Raw genomic sequence first — 14,133 nt, forward strand, 5'->3', positions numbered from 1 at the left:
TTCATACTCTCCCTTGAGCCGTTTATTAGAACGATCAAAGGGGAGGACTCGATCAGAGGGTTCAGGGTTCGAGATAGGGAGTTTAAAGTAGCGGCTTACGCCGATGACCTGATGTTTTACCTAGTGGACCCACACACGCCGATCCCCAATTTACTTAAGGCCTTTACGAACTTTGGTTACATATCAAATTTAAAAATCAACTTCTCCAAATCTGAAGCTTTAAATATAAACTTAAACCCTGAAGACCTAACTAGATTTGAAGGGAACTGCCCGTTCCGCTGGGAGAAGGTAGCGCTTAAATACCTAGGGGTGTGGGTGGCGCCAGACATTGGTAAAGTTTTTGATCTTAACTTTCCCCCGTTGCTAAAAACAATTGAAGAAGACTTGCGTTCATGGGGTGCGCGGTGGTTCTCCTGGTTTGGACGGGCCGCTATTCTGAAGATGTCAATATTACCTAGACTGATTTACCTATTCAGGACGCTACCGGTCCGGATTCCGAGAAGCTTCTTCCATAAATTAAATTCACTGGTGTTGAATTTCTTATGGAACAAAAAGAGGGCGAGGATTAGATTCGCCCTTCTGACGAAACCCAAGGTCAAGGGAGGGCTGGGGCTTCCGGACTTCAAGAAATACCAGTTAGCGGCCCACCTGACCAGGATAGTCGATTGGCAATGCCATAAGAGCGATAAGGACTGGGTGGGATTGGAAGACATGCTGTCTGAGAATAGATTAAGATTCTCTCCATTGATTCCCCTGAACAGACTAAAAGAAGAGATTAGCCTGAACCCCCTGACTGAGACAACACTGGCACTGCTACACGCGACGACAAAATATTTTGCTGTAACAACCCCATATGGCCCCCTGACTCCACTACGAGACAACCCGGACTTTATTCCGGGGACGGGAAACACTTTCTTCTATAACGCGACTTCCGAAGCCCCGAGGCTGGTGAAGGACTGTTTCACCCATGGCAGAATGAAAGACCTGAACACACTTAGGAGAGACTGGGAAGCCCCCAAAATCCCCCTTTGGACGTACTTCGTACTCAGGAGCTTTGTTAATTCCCCGAGACATAAGGAAGCATTTCATAGACCCTTGACGGATTTTGAGTCGGTCTGTGCGTCTGGTGAGTGGCAGATTAAGACTACCTCTGTAGCGTATTCCTGGCTGCAGAATCTAACTAAGCACTCTGAGGACAACTGTAAGATTAAGTGGTCTCTGGAACTCCAAAGAAATATTACGGACTCGCAGTGGGGGGACGCTTGTGCATTGGCCCATAAATGTTCAATTAGCGCTTCCACCCAAGAGTTATGCTACAAACTACTGATAAAATGGTACCACACTCCAGACAAACTTCACAGATGGTTCCCACAGGTGTCGGAGATGTGTTGGAGATGCCAAAGCGATGTGGGGACACTTACACATATCTGGTGGAGCTGCCCCAAGTTAACTCCCTACTGGGATGAGGTGAGATCATTAATCACTCAAATGACACGTACCTCCATTACATTGGACGTGGCTTGTTGTCTCCTGCACATCACCGACATACCTCGGAAGAGGTATAAAAATTCGTTGCTCAAACATCTGCTGAATGCTGCTAAAGCACTGGTGCCGCTGCACTGGCGTTCCCCCAGAGTCCCCACGGTGAAAGAATGGTTGATTAAGGTAGCTGATACCTATGCAATGGAAGAAACGGTGGCTCAGGCCCATGAGGTGGTGGACCAATTTCATGACACCTGGACACCTTGGGTAGTGTTCAGATATTCTAAGAGACATGCCGATATCCTCCAGACCATCTGAGGCATGGTATACTTGCATAGACTACTCACCTCTGTTCTCTGGGTTTTTTTTTTCTTTTTTCTTCTCTTTCTTTTTTCCTCTTTTCCTCTTTTATCTTTCCTCTCTGCTCCCTTCAACTCTGAATGATCTTTCTTTCAGTTATTAATCACAGATTTTATCTGGAGGATTAGTTCATTTTGCTGTATGGTACAGGCGGTTTAGGCACCTGCGAGCTTACTCACATTCTTTCCTCACTGGTTAAGAATACTAGACGAAGGGGGTTTGCCTTAGACGATCGAGTAGCTTTTATTGTACAAGCTATAGCCTCTGGCAAATAGGTGTACCAAGAGGACAAGATTTCGCTGATTCTTAAAGTATTTTTTATGTACCACCAAACGCAATTGTAATGTTATAACTCCTGTTATTGTTTCACCTTTATTTTCAATAAATGCTATTGATGTGAAAAAAAAAAAAAAGAAGACTACGGCATCTGGAAATCCCAGGCGGTCTCCCATCCAAGTACTAAACTGGTCCCAACCCTGCTTAACCTCTCAGATCACATGAGATTGGGCTCTTTCAGGGTGATGTGGCCGTAGGAGATTTCTTCAGGCACTCTCAACCCTCTTGACTAACGCCAAGATGGTCACCTTGGGAAACAAACAAAAAAAACAAGTCAACGCCAACAATATAAAAAGAAGCCTACAGCACCTAGTATTCCCAGGTGGTCTCCCATCCAGGTATTAACAAGGCGCGACCCTTTCTAGCCTCTGAGATCAGAGGAGATTGGGTGCTTTCAGGGTGATGTGCCCAGCGAAAAAAAATAAACGAATCAATGTCAACAACATAAAAAGAAGCCTACAATAACTGGTATTCCCAGGTGGTTTCCCATCCAGGTACTAACCAGGCCTGACTCTTCTTAGCCTCCAAGATCAGACGAGATTGGGTGCTTTCAGAGTGATGTGGCCATAGGCAATCTCTTCAGGCACTCTCAACCCTCTTGACAAACACCAAGATGGTCACCTTGGTAAACAAACAAAATGCTTTCGGACCATCGTGCAACAATTTTGGCCTTTATTACAGGCCGACCCTATTGTAAATCAATACATAACTGACTCACCTGCAATTACTTTTAAGAGATCACAATCTCTAAAAGATTGTTTAGTTAAAAGTCATTTTATTGACAATCCATTATCCACTTCTTTGAAACAATTCGGCACATATTCCTGTGGTCAATGCGACACGTGTCCGTATATTAATAACTCTTGTAAAGTGAAACTACCCAATGGTAGTTGTTTTTTTCCTAAGTTTCATGTTACGTGTTCCACCCCCGGCATCGTATTTCTAGCGCAATGCCGATGCGGAGGCTTCTATGTTGGTAAGACTAAACGACTGTTTTCAATCCGCATTAAGGATTATATTAAACCTATACTAAATAAGTCACAGCCATAAGTAGGCATATTGGGACTTACCATTCCTTTGACCCTGATTGGATTCGTTTTACAGCTTTGGCACATATACCCTTGAATTCACGAGGTGGTTCTGTTGACAAGTTTCTTTTACAAACCGAGGCCAAATGGATTTTCACTTTAAAAGATACCCAGTACCCGGGGTTCAATGAAAATATCAGTTTTAGATCATTTTTATAACAGTGTTCTTTTCCACTTTTTCCCCTAACCCCCATTCTGGGTTTTCCCTGACAACAGGACTTAGATGAAGAAATGTCCTTCTTTTTTTCTCCCCCTCCTCCCCTCCCCCCATTCCCCCTTTTTTTTTTTTTTTTATTATTTCATTATTGGATTTGTTATAACACCATATGAATTGACTTGATCATTGCTGTAATTATAATTGATATTTTTTTCTCCTTTTGTGTCTAATAATAAACTAGTTATCATGGTACCCTGGTTTGTTTGTATCTGTGTTCGCGGATCATGCTGCACAAACATTGGGATCTCTGTTGTTCACTATGACTCTCGTTCACAGGGCGGCGCTCCACAGATCGCTAGCGCCGTGTCCGGGATTAATCGATACCTTTTTTTTTGCATCGCTGGGACAAATCAGTGGGTCCATTAGCCTTTTCCTTTTGGTTGGGGGGCATACGGACACCCAGGGTGCCTCTTGAGTCATTGACTTTGGGGACACCCGTTATGGTGGATCACTGGCTGTTACCCCTATTATGGGGATAGGGCTAGTTTGCATACAGGCTTGTCTACTTCCGTCTCTATAACACCAGAGACCCATTATGGCCATCTCTCTATTGTTAACCCTGTTGGCAACTGCCCAGCTGGAAGCTCCACCTCCAGCTTAGTGGCATGATGGGAAATGTAGTCTGGCAGTCGGCGTAACTGGCTCTGCACATGCGCGGTGTTCTCTCCAGAATGTCCGCATCGAGCCGGTGACGTCAGACGCCGGTGACGCCGGTGACACCGGTGACCCCGGTTGCACATATCTTCATCTAGTGTTGATTCCTGGTTTGCGGTTGCTGGTCGATAGGTGGTAAGCGCCATTTTGTTTAGATCACATATGCCTGGGTTGCTATATATATCTATATTTATCTATGTATCTTTGTAATTACATTGTAGATTTATGTTACTTTGTATATTAATTCTATATTATATTTATCGTTAGTTGCACATTCCCCTGAAGAAGCTTGTTGCGAAACATGTTGGGAACGAGTGCTATCAGTCTTTCAACTTGCATTTCCGGGATCCCTCTAGTCCAGTAAAAATGCGTACATTGTTCTTTGTATTTCTACGTACTATATTTGACACTATAGTGCTTTTTAATGTATATGAATAAATTAATTTTTATTATATTTCGTTCTATTAGTGTTTATAATTGCACCGCTTAAAAATCTCCCTTGTTTCCCCTTCCCATCCCCCTTCCCCGTTTTGTAATTTTCATATTTATTAGGAGATGATGTGCCTATCTCTGCACGGTGTCACTGGATAGGTTGGACCATATTGTTTCTATAACATAAGAAGAAGTCTACAGCACCTAGTATTCCCAGGTGGCCTCCCATCCGGGTATTAACAAGGCCTGACCCTGTTTAGTCTCTGAGATCAGACGAGATCTGGTGCTTTCAGGGTTATGTGGCCATAGGCGAACTCTTCAGGCACTCTCAACCCTCTTGACAAACAACAAGATGGTCACCTTGGTAAACAAACAAAACAAAAACAAGTCAACGCCAACAACATAAAAATAAGCATGCGGCACCTGGTATTCCCAGTCGGTCTTCCATCCAGTTACTAATCAGGCCCGACAATGCTTAGCCTCAGAGATCAGACACGATCGGGCACTTTCAAGGTGATGGGGCTGTAGGCGATCTCTTCAGGCACTCTCAACCCTCTTGACAAACACCAAGATGGTCACCTTGGGAAACAAGCGAAACAAAAACAAGTCAATGCCAACAACATAAAAAGAAGCCTACGGCACCTAGTATTCCCAGGTGGTCTCCAATCCAGGTACTAGCAAGGCCCAACCCTGTTTAGCCTCTGAGATCAGAAGAGATTGTGCGCTTTCAGGGTTATGTGCCCATAGGCAATCTCTTTGGGCACTCTGAACCCTCTTGACAAATCACCTTGAGATACAAGCGAAAAAAAAACAGGTCAATGTCAACAACATAAAAAGAAGAATACGGCACCTGGTATTCCAACGCCATCTCCTATCCAGGTACTATCTAGGCCCAACCCTTCTTAGCCTCAGAGATGAGAAGAGATAGGGCTCTTTCAGGGTGTTGCTGCTGTAAGCGATCTCTTTGGGCACTCTCAACTCTCTTGACAAATGCCAAGATGGTCACCTTGGGAAACAAGTGAAAAAAACAAACGAATCAACGCCAACAACATAAAAAGAAGCCTACAATAACTGGTATTCCCAGGTGGTCTCCCATCCAGGTACTAACCAGGCCTGACTCTTCTTAGCCTCCAAGATCAGATGAGATTGGGTGCTTTCAGAGTGATGTGGCCATAGGCAATCTCTTCAGGCACTCTCAACCCTCTTGACAAACACCAAGATGGTCACCTTGGGAAACAAGCGAAAAAAAAACAGGTCAACGCCAACAACATAAAAAGAAGCCTACGACACCTGGTATTCCCAGGCGGTCTCCCATCCAGGTACTATCTAGGCCCAACCCTTCTTAGCCTCAGAGATGAGAAGAGATAGGGCTCTTTCAGGGTGTTGCTGCTGTAAGCGATCTCTTTGGGCACTCTCAACCCTCTTGACAAATGCCAAGATGGTCACCTTGGGAAACAAGTGAAAAAAAACAAACAAATCAACGCCAACAACATAAAAAGAAGCCTACAATAACTGGTATTCCCAGGTGGTCTCCCATCCAGGTACTAACCAGGCCTGACTCTTCTTAGCCTCCAACATCAAACGAGATCGGGTGCTTTCAGGGTGATGTGCCCGTAGGCAATCTCTTCAGGCACTTTTTCACCCTCTTGACAAACGCCCAGATGGTCACCTTGGGAAACAAAAAAAACAAGTCAACGCCAACAACATAAGAAGAAGTCTACCACACCTAGTATTCCCAGGTGGTCCCCCATCCGGGTATTAACAAGGCCCGACCCTGTTTAGCCTCTGAGATCAGATGAGAACTGGGATCCCAGTTGAAGTCATTGGATGACGTAACGCGTAGGAAACCGGAAGTGACGTTTACATCCGAGCAAGGCGCTCGCCGGTCCATTGTTATAACTGTGTACTGTTCCGTTTTTCTTGTGAGTAGACAAGTTTTATCTTAAATAAAAGTGTTGGTTTGAAATACTACACCATGGTGGACCTTTCTGACTTATCCCTTTGAGCTTGCCTGTCATTTATAACCCACGAGGAAATCGGAGGAGTTTGTGGTATCTCCAGAAGTCCGCTCTGCAGCCATCCCTTTGATCATTCTCTGTAATTTAGTTGCTTTGTTTCTCGCTGCATACCTTGCAGCTGCGAGGTAATTTATATAGCATAAGCATCACTGGCACGGAATATCACCAGAAGAGAGTTGGTTTGGCACATTGCACTTTAATTTTTGGATTGTGATTATTGCATTCAAATTGCACGATTGGACTATGTATGGGACACTTTAGTGTGATTCACTGATGTTATCGTAACTCACTAATTTGCTGCTATTGATTCCCGTTGGAATTAGTCTATTTTTTGCGTGTTTTAATAAATTTTATATACACTGCAATTTTACACTGTTTTTTTTTTTTTTTTTTTTATTTGGTGATATGTGTTTTATTGCATTTAGCAATGTACCCTGAATTTTTGACACCTGAATGATGCACAGAGACACCTTTAAATAGTTAATTTATGTATAAATGCATGTATGCACTTTTCATATAACTTTTAAGCACTTGGCACTGTTTTAGTTTACAAACTCAGTTGCACCGATACTCGTTTTTGCTAGTATTAATGATTTATTTTTATTTTTTCATATTATTTGGTTTTCAAGGTAGCGCAACACAACCCCCCCTGTTTTAAGTATATATAGCATTGAGAGCCAACTCATACAGTGATTGCTGCTCCTGTTGTTATTTTGCCTTCTGACCTTATTTGCCATAGAGCGCGGAAGCCTCTTGATATACAAGGGCACTGGTAAGTCACTTCCTAGGTCTAGGGGGTTATAAAAATGCCTGTAGGTTACCACCCCCCCCCCCTGCAAGACTGGAGCCAGCCTCACAGGATGAGTCAGTGCCCCTGTCAGGTTTTGCAGCCTCTCCTAATATTTCAGCCCCGATATACGTCACTGAGGACTCCCTTAGGGCTACATTGGAGGGTTTTGAAGGGAGAAACATATTGTTTCAGCTTCCCTGAAAGACAGCAGGAAAAGGGGTAGACCCCCTCCCTCTGCTGAGATTCCTCTTTCAGATGACACTTCTGACAATGAGGAGAGATCCCTAGCTTGGGACAGGGATCTTGAGCAGTTGGATGAACCAGAGGAAGAGGAGAGAGTCCCCTCCTCCAAGGCGCTCAGAAAACAGGTGCAGTATTATACTGAATTGGTGCGTACCACATTCAGAATGTCTGCTGCTGAGATCGCTACGTCCTCTGTTTCTTCCCTGGGAGTCAGGAAAATCCCACAGACTGCCTTTTCCTTTCCAATTCATCCCTTAATGGATAAATTGTTGCATGAGGATTGGGAACATCCCGATAAACTGTTTGCTCCTCCTAAAAGGTTTTCTATGCTTTATTCTCTGGAGGAAAGTTTCACCAAGAAATGGGAGGTCCCATCTGTCGATACGGCTGTTTCTTGCGTGAATAGAAACCTGACCTGTCCTTTGGATAATGCTCAGGTATTTAAAGATCCAACTGATAAAAAGCTGGAAACATTATTAAAAGCCTCCTTTTCCATGACTGGCGCTGTAGTGCAACCTACAGTCGCAGCTGTGGGGTTGTGTCAGTTCCTCAAGGAACAGGTTAAGCAGATGCTTGGCCTCCTTCCCAGTGAGGAAGTGGAGAATTATGCAGAAATACCTCAAATTCTGTGTTTCATGATTGATGCGATTTTGGATTCTGTCCAACAAGCATCTCGTTTGTCTCTCCTGTTGGTACACATGTGAAGGGCCCTATGGCTAAAGAATTGGACAGCTGAGCTATCATGCAAGAAGCATTTGATTGGGTTCCCGTTTAAAGGGGAAAGTTTGTTTGGAGAAGAATTAGACAAATTCGTCCAAAAAATTTCATGGGGTAAATCTACTCTCCTTGCAGTCAAAACGTCCATCATTTAGGCGTTCTCTCTCTCCCGGAGCATCAAGCTCTAAGCAGTGGCGACGGTCTTCTCAACCCCCCTCTACAGGAAAGGCTCAAGGCCGGGCCCAGGCGCAGAAGAAATCCGGGGGGGAAAAGCCTGCCAAGCAGAGCCCAAAAGCTTCCTTGAGAAGGGGCGCCCCCGCTCGGCCGAGTGGGAGGAAGGCTCCTGCAGTTTGCGGAAGCCTGGCGGGAAGAGATCCGGGACAAGTGGGTGGTCTCTTCGGTATCTCTGGGCTACAAGCTGGAGTTTCAGGAGATTCCACCTTCTCGCTTTCTAAGGTCAAGGATCCCCAGGGACCCAGTAAAGCAAAGACCGCTATTTCTGGCCTTAGATCACTTACTATCCCAGGGGGTGATAGTAGAAGTGGACCCAAAAGAACAGGGTTCAGGGTTTTACTCGCATCTCTTCACTGTTCCAAAGCCAAATGGAAGTGTCAGACCTATCCAGGATCTGAAGGATCTGAACAGTTTTTTACGCATCCAGTCCTTCCGAATGCAGTCAATTCGCACTGTGGTCTCCTCCCTGCAAGGGGGAGAGTTTATGGCATCAATAGACATCAAGGATGCATATCTCCATGTGCCAATTTTTGTGTGTCATGTGGCTTATCTAGATGATTTGCTTCTCATAGAGAAAACAGTAGCGCTCCTGAACCACGGTGTTACCAGAACGCTAGAACACCTGGAACGTCTAGGTTGGATTATAAAAAGTCATCCCTACAGCCTGCTACCAGGTTGGAATACCTGGGTATGGTTATCGACACCGCTCAGGGCAAGGTGTTTCTACCAAGGCCAAAAGCCTTGGCCATTGGGGATCTGGTGCGCCTAATTCTGGGCAGATGATCTTCCCCCATTCGGTTGTGCATGAGACTGTTAGGGAAAATGGTCGCCTCCTTCGAGGCCGTTCCATTCGCCCAGTTCCACTGAAGGCCTCTGCAAAGATGCATCCTTGCGGCTTGGAACAGGAAGCCCCAGTCGTTGGATCTTCCTATGCGTCTATCCCCAGGGACACGCAAGAGTGTCGTCTGGTGGTTACAAACGAGAATTCGCTGAAAAGCAAAACTTTTCTTCCTCTTCCATGGAAGATTATTACGACAGATGCCAGCCTGACAGGCTGGGGAGCAGTGTTGGAGGAGACGTGCTCGCAGGGGAAATGGTCTGCGATCGAGAATCTATTGCCCATAAATGTCTTGGAGATCCGGGCAGTTTATATGGCTCTCATAAACTGGTCTTTCAGACTACGGGGTCTCCCTGTTCGGGTTCAGTCTGACAATGCCACTGCAGTGGCCTATATCAATCACCAGGGCGGTACCAGGAGTCTGGTTGCTCAAAAAGAGGTGAATCGCATACTTGTCTGGGCAGAAAGGCATGTACCATGCCTTTCTGCAGTCTTCATTCCAGGAGTGGAAAATTGGCAGGCGGATTTTCTGAGCCACCAGCAGTTGTGCCCAGAAGAATGGGATCTGCACCGCGCCGTATTTTGGAACATATGTCGCAGGTGGGGTACTCCAGACGTAGATCTGTTTGCGTCCAGGTTCAACAGAAAACTGGACAAGGTCGTGTCAAGGACAAGAGATACACTCGCTCAGGGGTCGGATGCTCTGACAGTTCCCTGGGGTAAGTACAATTTGATTTATGCCTTCCCCCCGTGTCCGCTTCTGTCGCGGTTCCTGGGAAGAGTCAAGAGGGAGACAAAGTTGGTTCTTTTGGTAGCCCCGGCTTGGCCCAGGCGACCGTGGTACGCAGAGATCATGAAGTTGGCAGTAGGCAGGCCGTGGATCCTCCCTCTCCGGCCAGATCTGCTCTCACATGGTCCAATTTACCATCCTGCTTTACACAGTCTGAATTTGACGGTTTGGCTGCTGAGACCCACATTCTGAGAGACCGTGGGCTTTGGGGGCCAGTCCTTTCTACTCTGGTCAATGCCAGAAAGCCGGCCTCCAGGCTTATTTACTACAAAATCTGGAGGGCATATGTTTCCTGGTGTGAACTCAGGGAATGGCATCCTAGAAAGTATGTCATTAGCAGGATCTTGGCCTTCCTCCAGTCAGGCCTAGAAATGAATTTGGCCGTAAGCACTATCAAGGTGCAGATTTCGGCCTTGTCAGTGTTTTTTCAGAAGCCACTTGCATCGCATTCCCTGGTGCAGGCTTTCATCCAGGGGGCTATGCGGATAAGGCCGCCAGTCAAACCTCCGGTGTGCTCATGGGTTCTGAATTTGGTTTTCTCAGCTTTGCAGGGGCAACCTTTTGAACCTTTGCATCAGGCTTCGTTAGTTCTTTTGACTAAAAAATTGGTTTTCTTGGTAGCCATATCCACGACTAGAAGAGTGTCAGAACTAGCAGCTCTCTCCAGCAAAGAGCCGTATCTAATTATTCATAAGGACCGGGTGGTAATGCGTCCCAACAGGTCCTTTCTGCCTAAGGTGGTTTCAGGATTCCATTTGAATCAAGATGTAATCCTACCATCCTTTTTTCCGGACCCACAGTCCGCAGAATAAGAATCTTTGCACACTTTGCATGTGGTAAGGGCAATCAGTATCTATCATCAGGCAACTGCTCAGATAAGGAAAACTGATTGCTTATTTATTTTGCCGGAAGGCCCTAGGAAGGGCCAGGAGGCATCAAAATCCACTCTCTCAAGGTGGATTAGACAGATTATTTCTCAGGCCTATAGTGTTAAAGGGAAGATCCCTCCTTTTCAAGTGAAAGCGCACTCAACTAGGGCTGTAAGTGCTTCTTGGGCAGTGCATCACCAGGCCTCCCTGGCTCAGATCTGTAAGGCTGCAACTTGGTCATCAGTCCACACATTCACCAGATTCTATCAGGTGGATGTCAGAGGGCAAGAGGATATCACCTTTGGGTGCAGTGTACTGCAGGCTGCAGTTTAGGTCCACCGGTCCTTGGCGGTCTACAGGGGCGGGCTGGGCCGGGGGGCAGGGTGGCAATTTCCCCCTAGGCTGCCCTAACAATATATGCATAATGGCTGGCGGCCACTGCTCACGATTTTTTTTCCTTTTCGGGTCAGGGCAGGGGCTGCAAGCTGAGGCAGAGGGAGGGGCACGGAAACTCAAGAGACACTCACACTCACTTATGTAGTGGAGGCCGCTCTGTTCCTGCACCTCCCGTCGGTCGCACTCACACTAATCCACTGACAGTGGAGTGAGAGACAACCTGACCTGTCAGTTCGTGTGGGGGATTCCCCCCCCTCCTCTCCTCCGAACACTGCAGCCTGTGTGAGCGTCCGCCCACTCTGTTCCCTCCCCTGCTTCCTCATTGGTAGAGGGAGGGAGCCCATCAGAGCCTCCAGCAGCTGCAAAGCATTGTGGGACATGTAGTCCCGGTGGCCTAATAGCAATTCCTGGGCGCAAAAAATTCCCTAGCCTGACCACAGGAAGAGAACAAACGAGAGGCTGCGGGGGAGCAGACTGTCACCCCATGAGGCTGATCCTGAGGACAGAGCAGAGATAATGTAAGTTTTTTGGTGAATGTGTTTTTTTTATTTTTTCTTAAAAAGAAAAGTCTTACACTATGAAGATTTCTCACTTCTTTCCCATTGTTTCAAGCTGGGAGCTGATATTATTAACCCCTTCATGCCTAAACCTTTTTTGACACTATATATATACATTTTTTTTTTTTTTTTTAGCAGAGACCCTAGAGAATAAAATGCCAATTGTTGCAATATTTTACGTCACACTGTATTTATGTAGCTGTTTTTCAAATACAATTTTTTTTGGAAGAAATACACTACCGGCATTTTCATCCCTTCCTGCCCAGGTCAGTTTTCATTGTGCGGTCATGCAACATTGTACCCAAATAAATTTTTTCCCACAAATAGAGCTTTCTTTTGGTGGTATTTGATCACCTCTGCGGTTTTTATTATTTGCACTTTAAACAAAAAAAGAGTGCCAACTTTAACCACTTCAGCCCCGGACCATTTTACTGGCCAAAGACCAGACCACTTTTTGCGATTCGGCACTGCATCGCTTTAAATGACAATTGCGCGGTCGTGCGACGTGGCTCCCAAACTAAATTGACGTTCTCTTTTTCCTACAAATAGAGCTTTCTTTTGGTGGTATTTGATCACCCCTGCGGTTTTTATTTTTTGCGCTATAAACAAAAATAGAGCGACAATTTTGAAAAAAACGCATTATTTTTTACTTTTTGTTATAATAAATATCCCCCAAAAATATATAAAAAAAAATTTTTTTCCCTCAGTTTAGGCCGATACGTAATCTTCTACATATTTTTGGTTAAAAAAATCGCAATAAGCGATTATTGATTGGTTTGCGCAAAAGTTATAGCGTTTACAAAATAGGGGATAGTTTTATGGCATTTTTAGTAATATTTTTTTTTTACTAGTAATGGCAGCGATTAGTGATTTTTATTGTGACTGCGACATTACGGCGGACACATCGGACATTTTTGACACATTTTTGGGACCATTGTCATTTATACAGCAATCACTGCTATATAAATGCAGTGATTCCTGTGTAAATGACACTGGCAGTGGAGGGGTTAACCAGGGGGTGGCAGTGTAGGGGTTAAGTGTTCCTAGGGGTGTGTTACTAACTGTGGGGGGGGGGGGCTGGGCTTTCATTTAGTGAACACTGATCTCTGCTCCAATCACACGGAGCAGAGATCAGCGTAATTTGTTGCTAGGCAGAACGGGGAGATGCTGTTTACAACGGCATCTCTCCGTTCAGCCGCCCCGTGAGACGATCGCAGATATGCCCGTGGCGATTGAGTCCGCGGGACCCATGACCGGACTCACAGGGGTCCCAACCAGATTGGACGTACCTGTACGCCAATATGCCTGCCTGTGCCATTGTGCCGATGTACATCGGCGTGCGCTGGTCGGGAACTGGTTAAAAAAAACACAATATTTTTTACTTTTTGCTATAATATGCCAACTTAAGCCTTAACAGTTTAGGCTGATGTGTAATTTTCTACATATTTTTGGTAAAAAAAATTGCGATAAGCAGTAATAAGTTATTGATTTATGGAATTTTTATTATTTTTTTCTTTTTACTAGTAATGCTGCAATTTTTATTGTGACTGTGACATTGCGGTGGACAGATCGGACACTTTTGACACTATTTTGGGACGAGTGACTTTTATACAGCGATCAGTGCTATAAAAATGCACTGATTACTGTATAAATATCACTGGCAGGGAAGGGGTTAATCAAGGGGTTAAATGTGTTACCTAGGGAGTGATTCTAACTGTGGGGGAGATGGGACTGACTAGGGAGGAGACCAATCCTATATACTAGGAACATACGATCTGTCTCCTCTCCCCTGACAGGATGTGGATCTGTGTATTTACACACACAGATCCACATTCCTGCTCTGTCATGAGCGATTGCGGGTGCCCGGCAGACATCACAGCAACTGGGTACGTGCATCGGCTCCTCGTGACGTGTACCTCAGTGTACCGCCAGGAAGCCAAGGATGTCCTATGATAAAGAGCACACTGGTGACATCTATCATAGAACCTGGTCCAGGAGGCACGACTTCGTATGACAGAAGCCGCACTGGGTAAGCGGGAGATCTCCGCTCTGTGTTATCCAGCAGCTTTTCTCTCTCTAATCCCCATGCACTGAACAGACTGCATTGATGGG

General features: G+C 45.5%; 4 pseudogenes; all 4 read right to left on the reverse strand.

The window, feature by feature from the left end:
* Positions 1 to 2,631: 2,631 nt before the first annotated feature.
* On the reverse strand, positions 2,632 to 2,750 carry LOC143956889 (5S ribosomal RNA; annotated as a pseudogene).
* Positions 2,751 to 4,761: 2,011 nt separating this feature from the next.
* LOC143948907 (5S ribosomal RNA) lies at positions 4,762 to 4,880 on the reverse strand (annotated as a pseudogene).
* Positions 4,881 to 5,628: 748 nt separating this feature from the next.
* Positions 5,629 to 5,747, reverse strand: LOC143954585 (5S ribosomal RNA; annotated as a pseudogene).
* Positions 5,748 to 6,069: 322 nt separating this feature from the next.
* LOC143951438 (5S ribosomal RNA) lies at positions 6,070 to 6,188 on the reverse strand (annotated as a pseudogene).
* Positions 6,189 to 14,133: the final 7,945 nt, after the last annotated feature.

The sequence above is a fragment of the Lithobates pipiens genome, unplaced genomic scaffold (assembly GCF_037356315.1).
Source record: "Lithobates pipiens isolate NorthernLeopardFrog02 unplaced genomic scaffold, aLitPip1_a1.2 Scaffold_10, whole genome shotgun sequence".
In the NCBI taxonomy this organism is placed as follows: domain Eukaryota; kingdom Metazoa; phylum Chordata; class Amphibia; order Anura; family Ranidae; genus Lithobates; species Lithobates pipiens.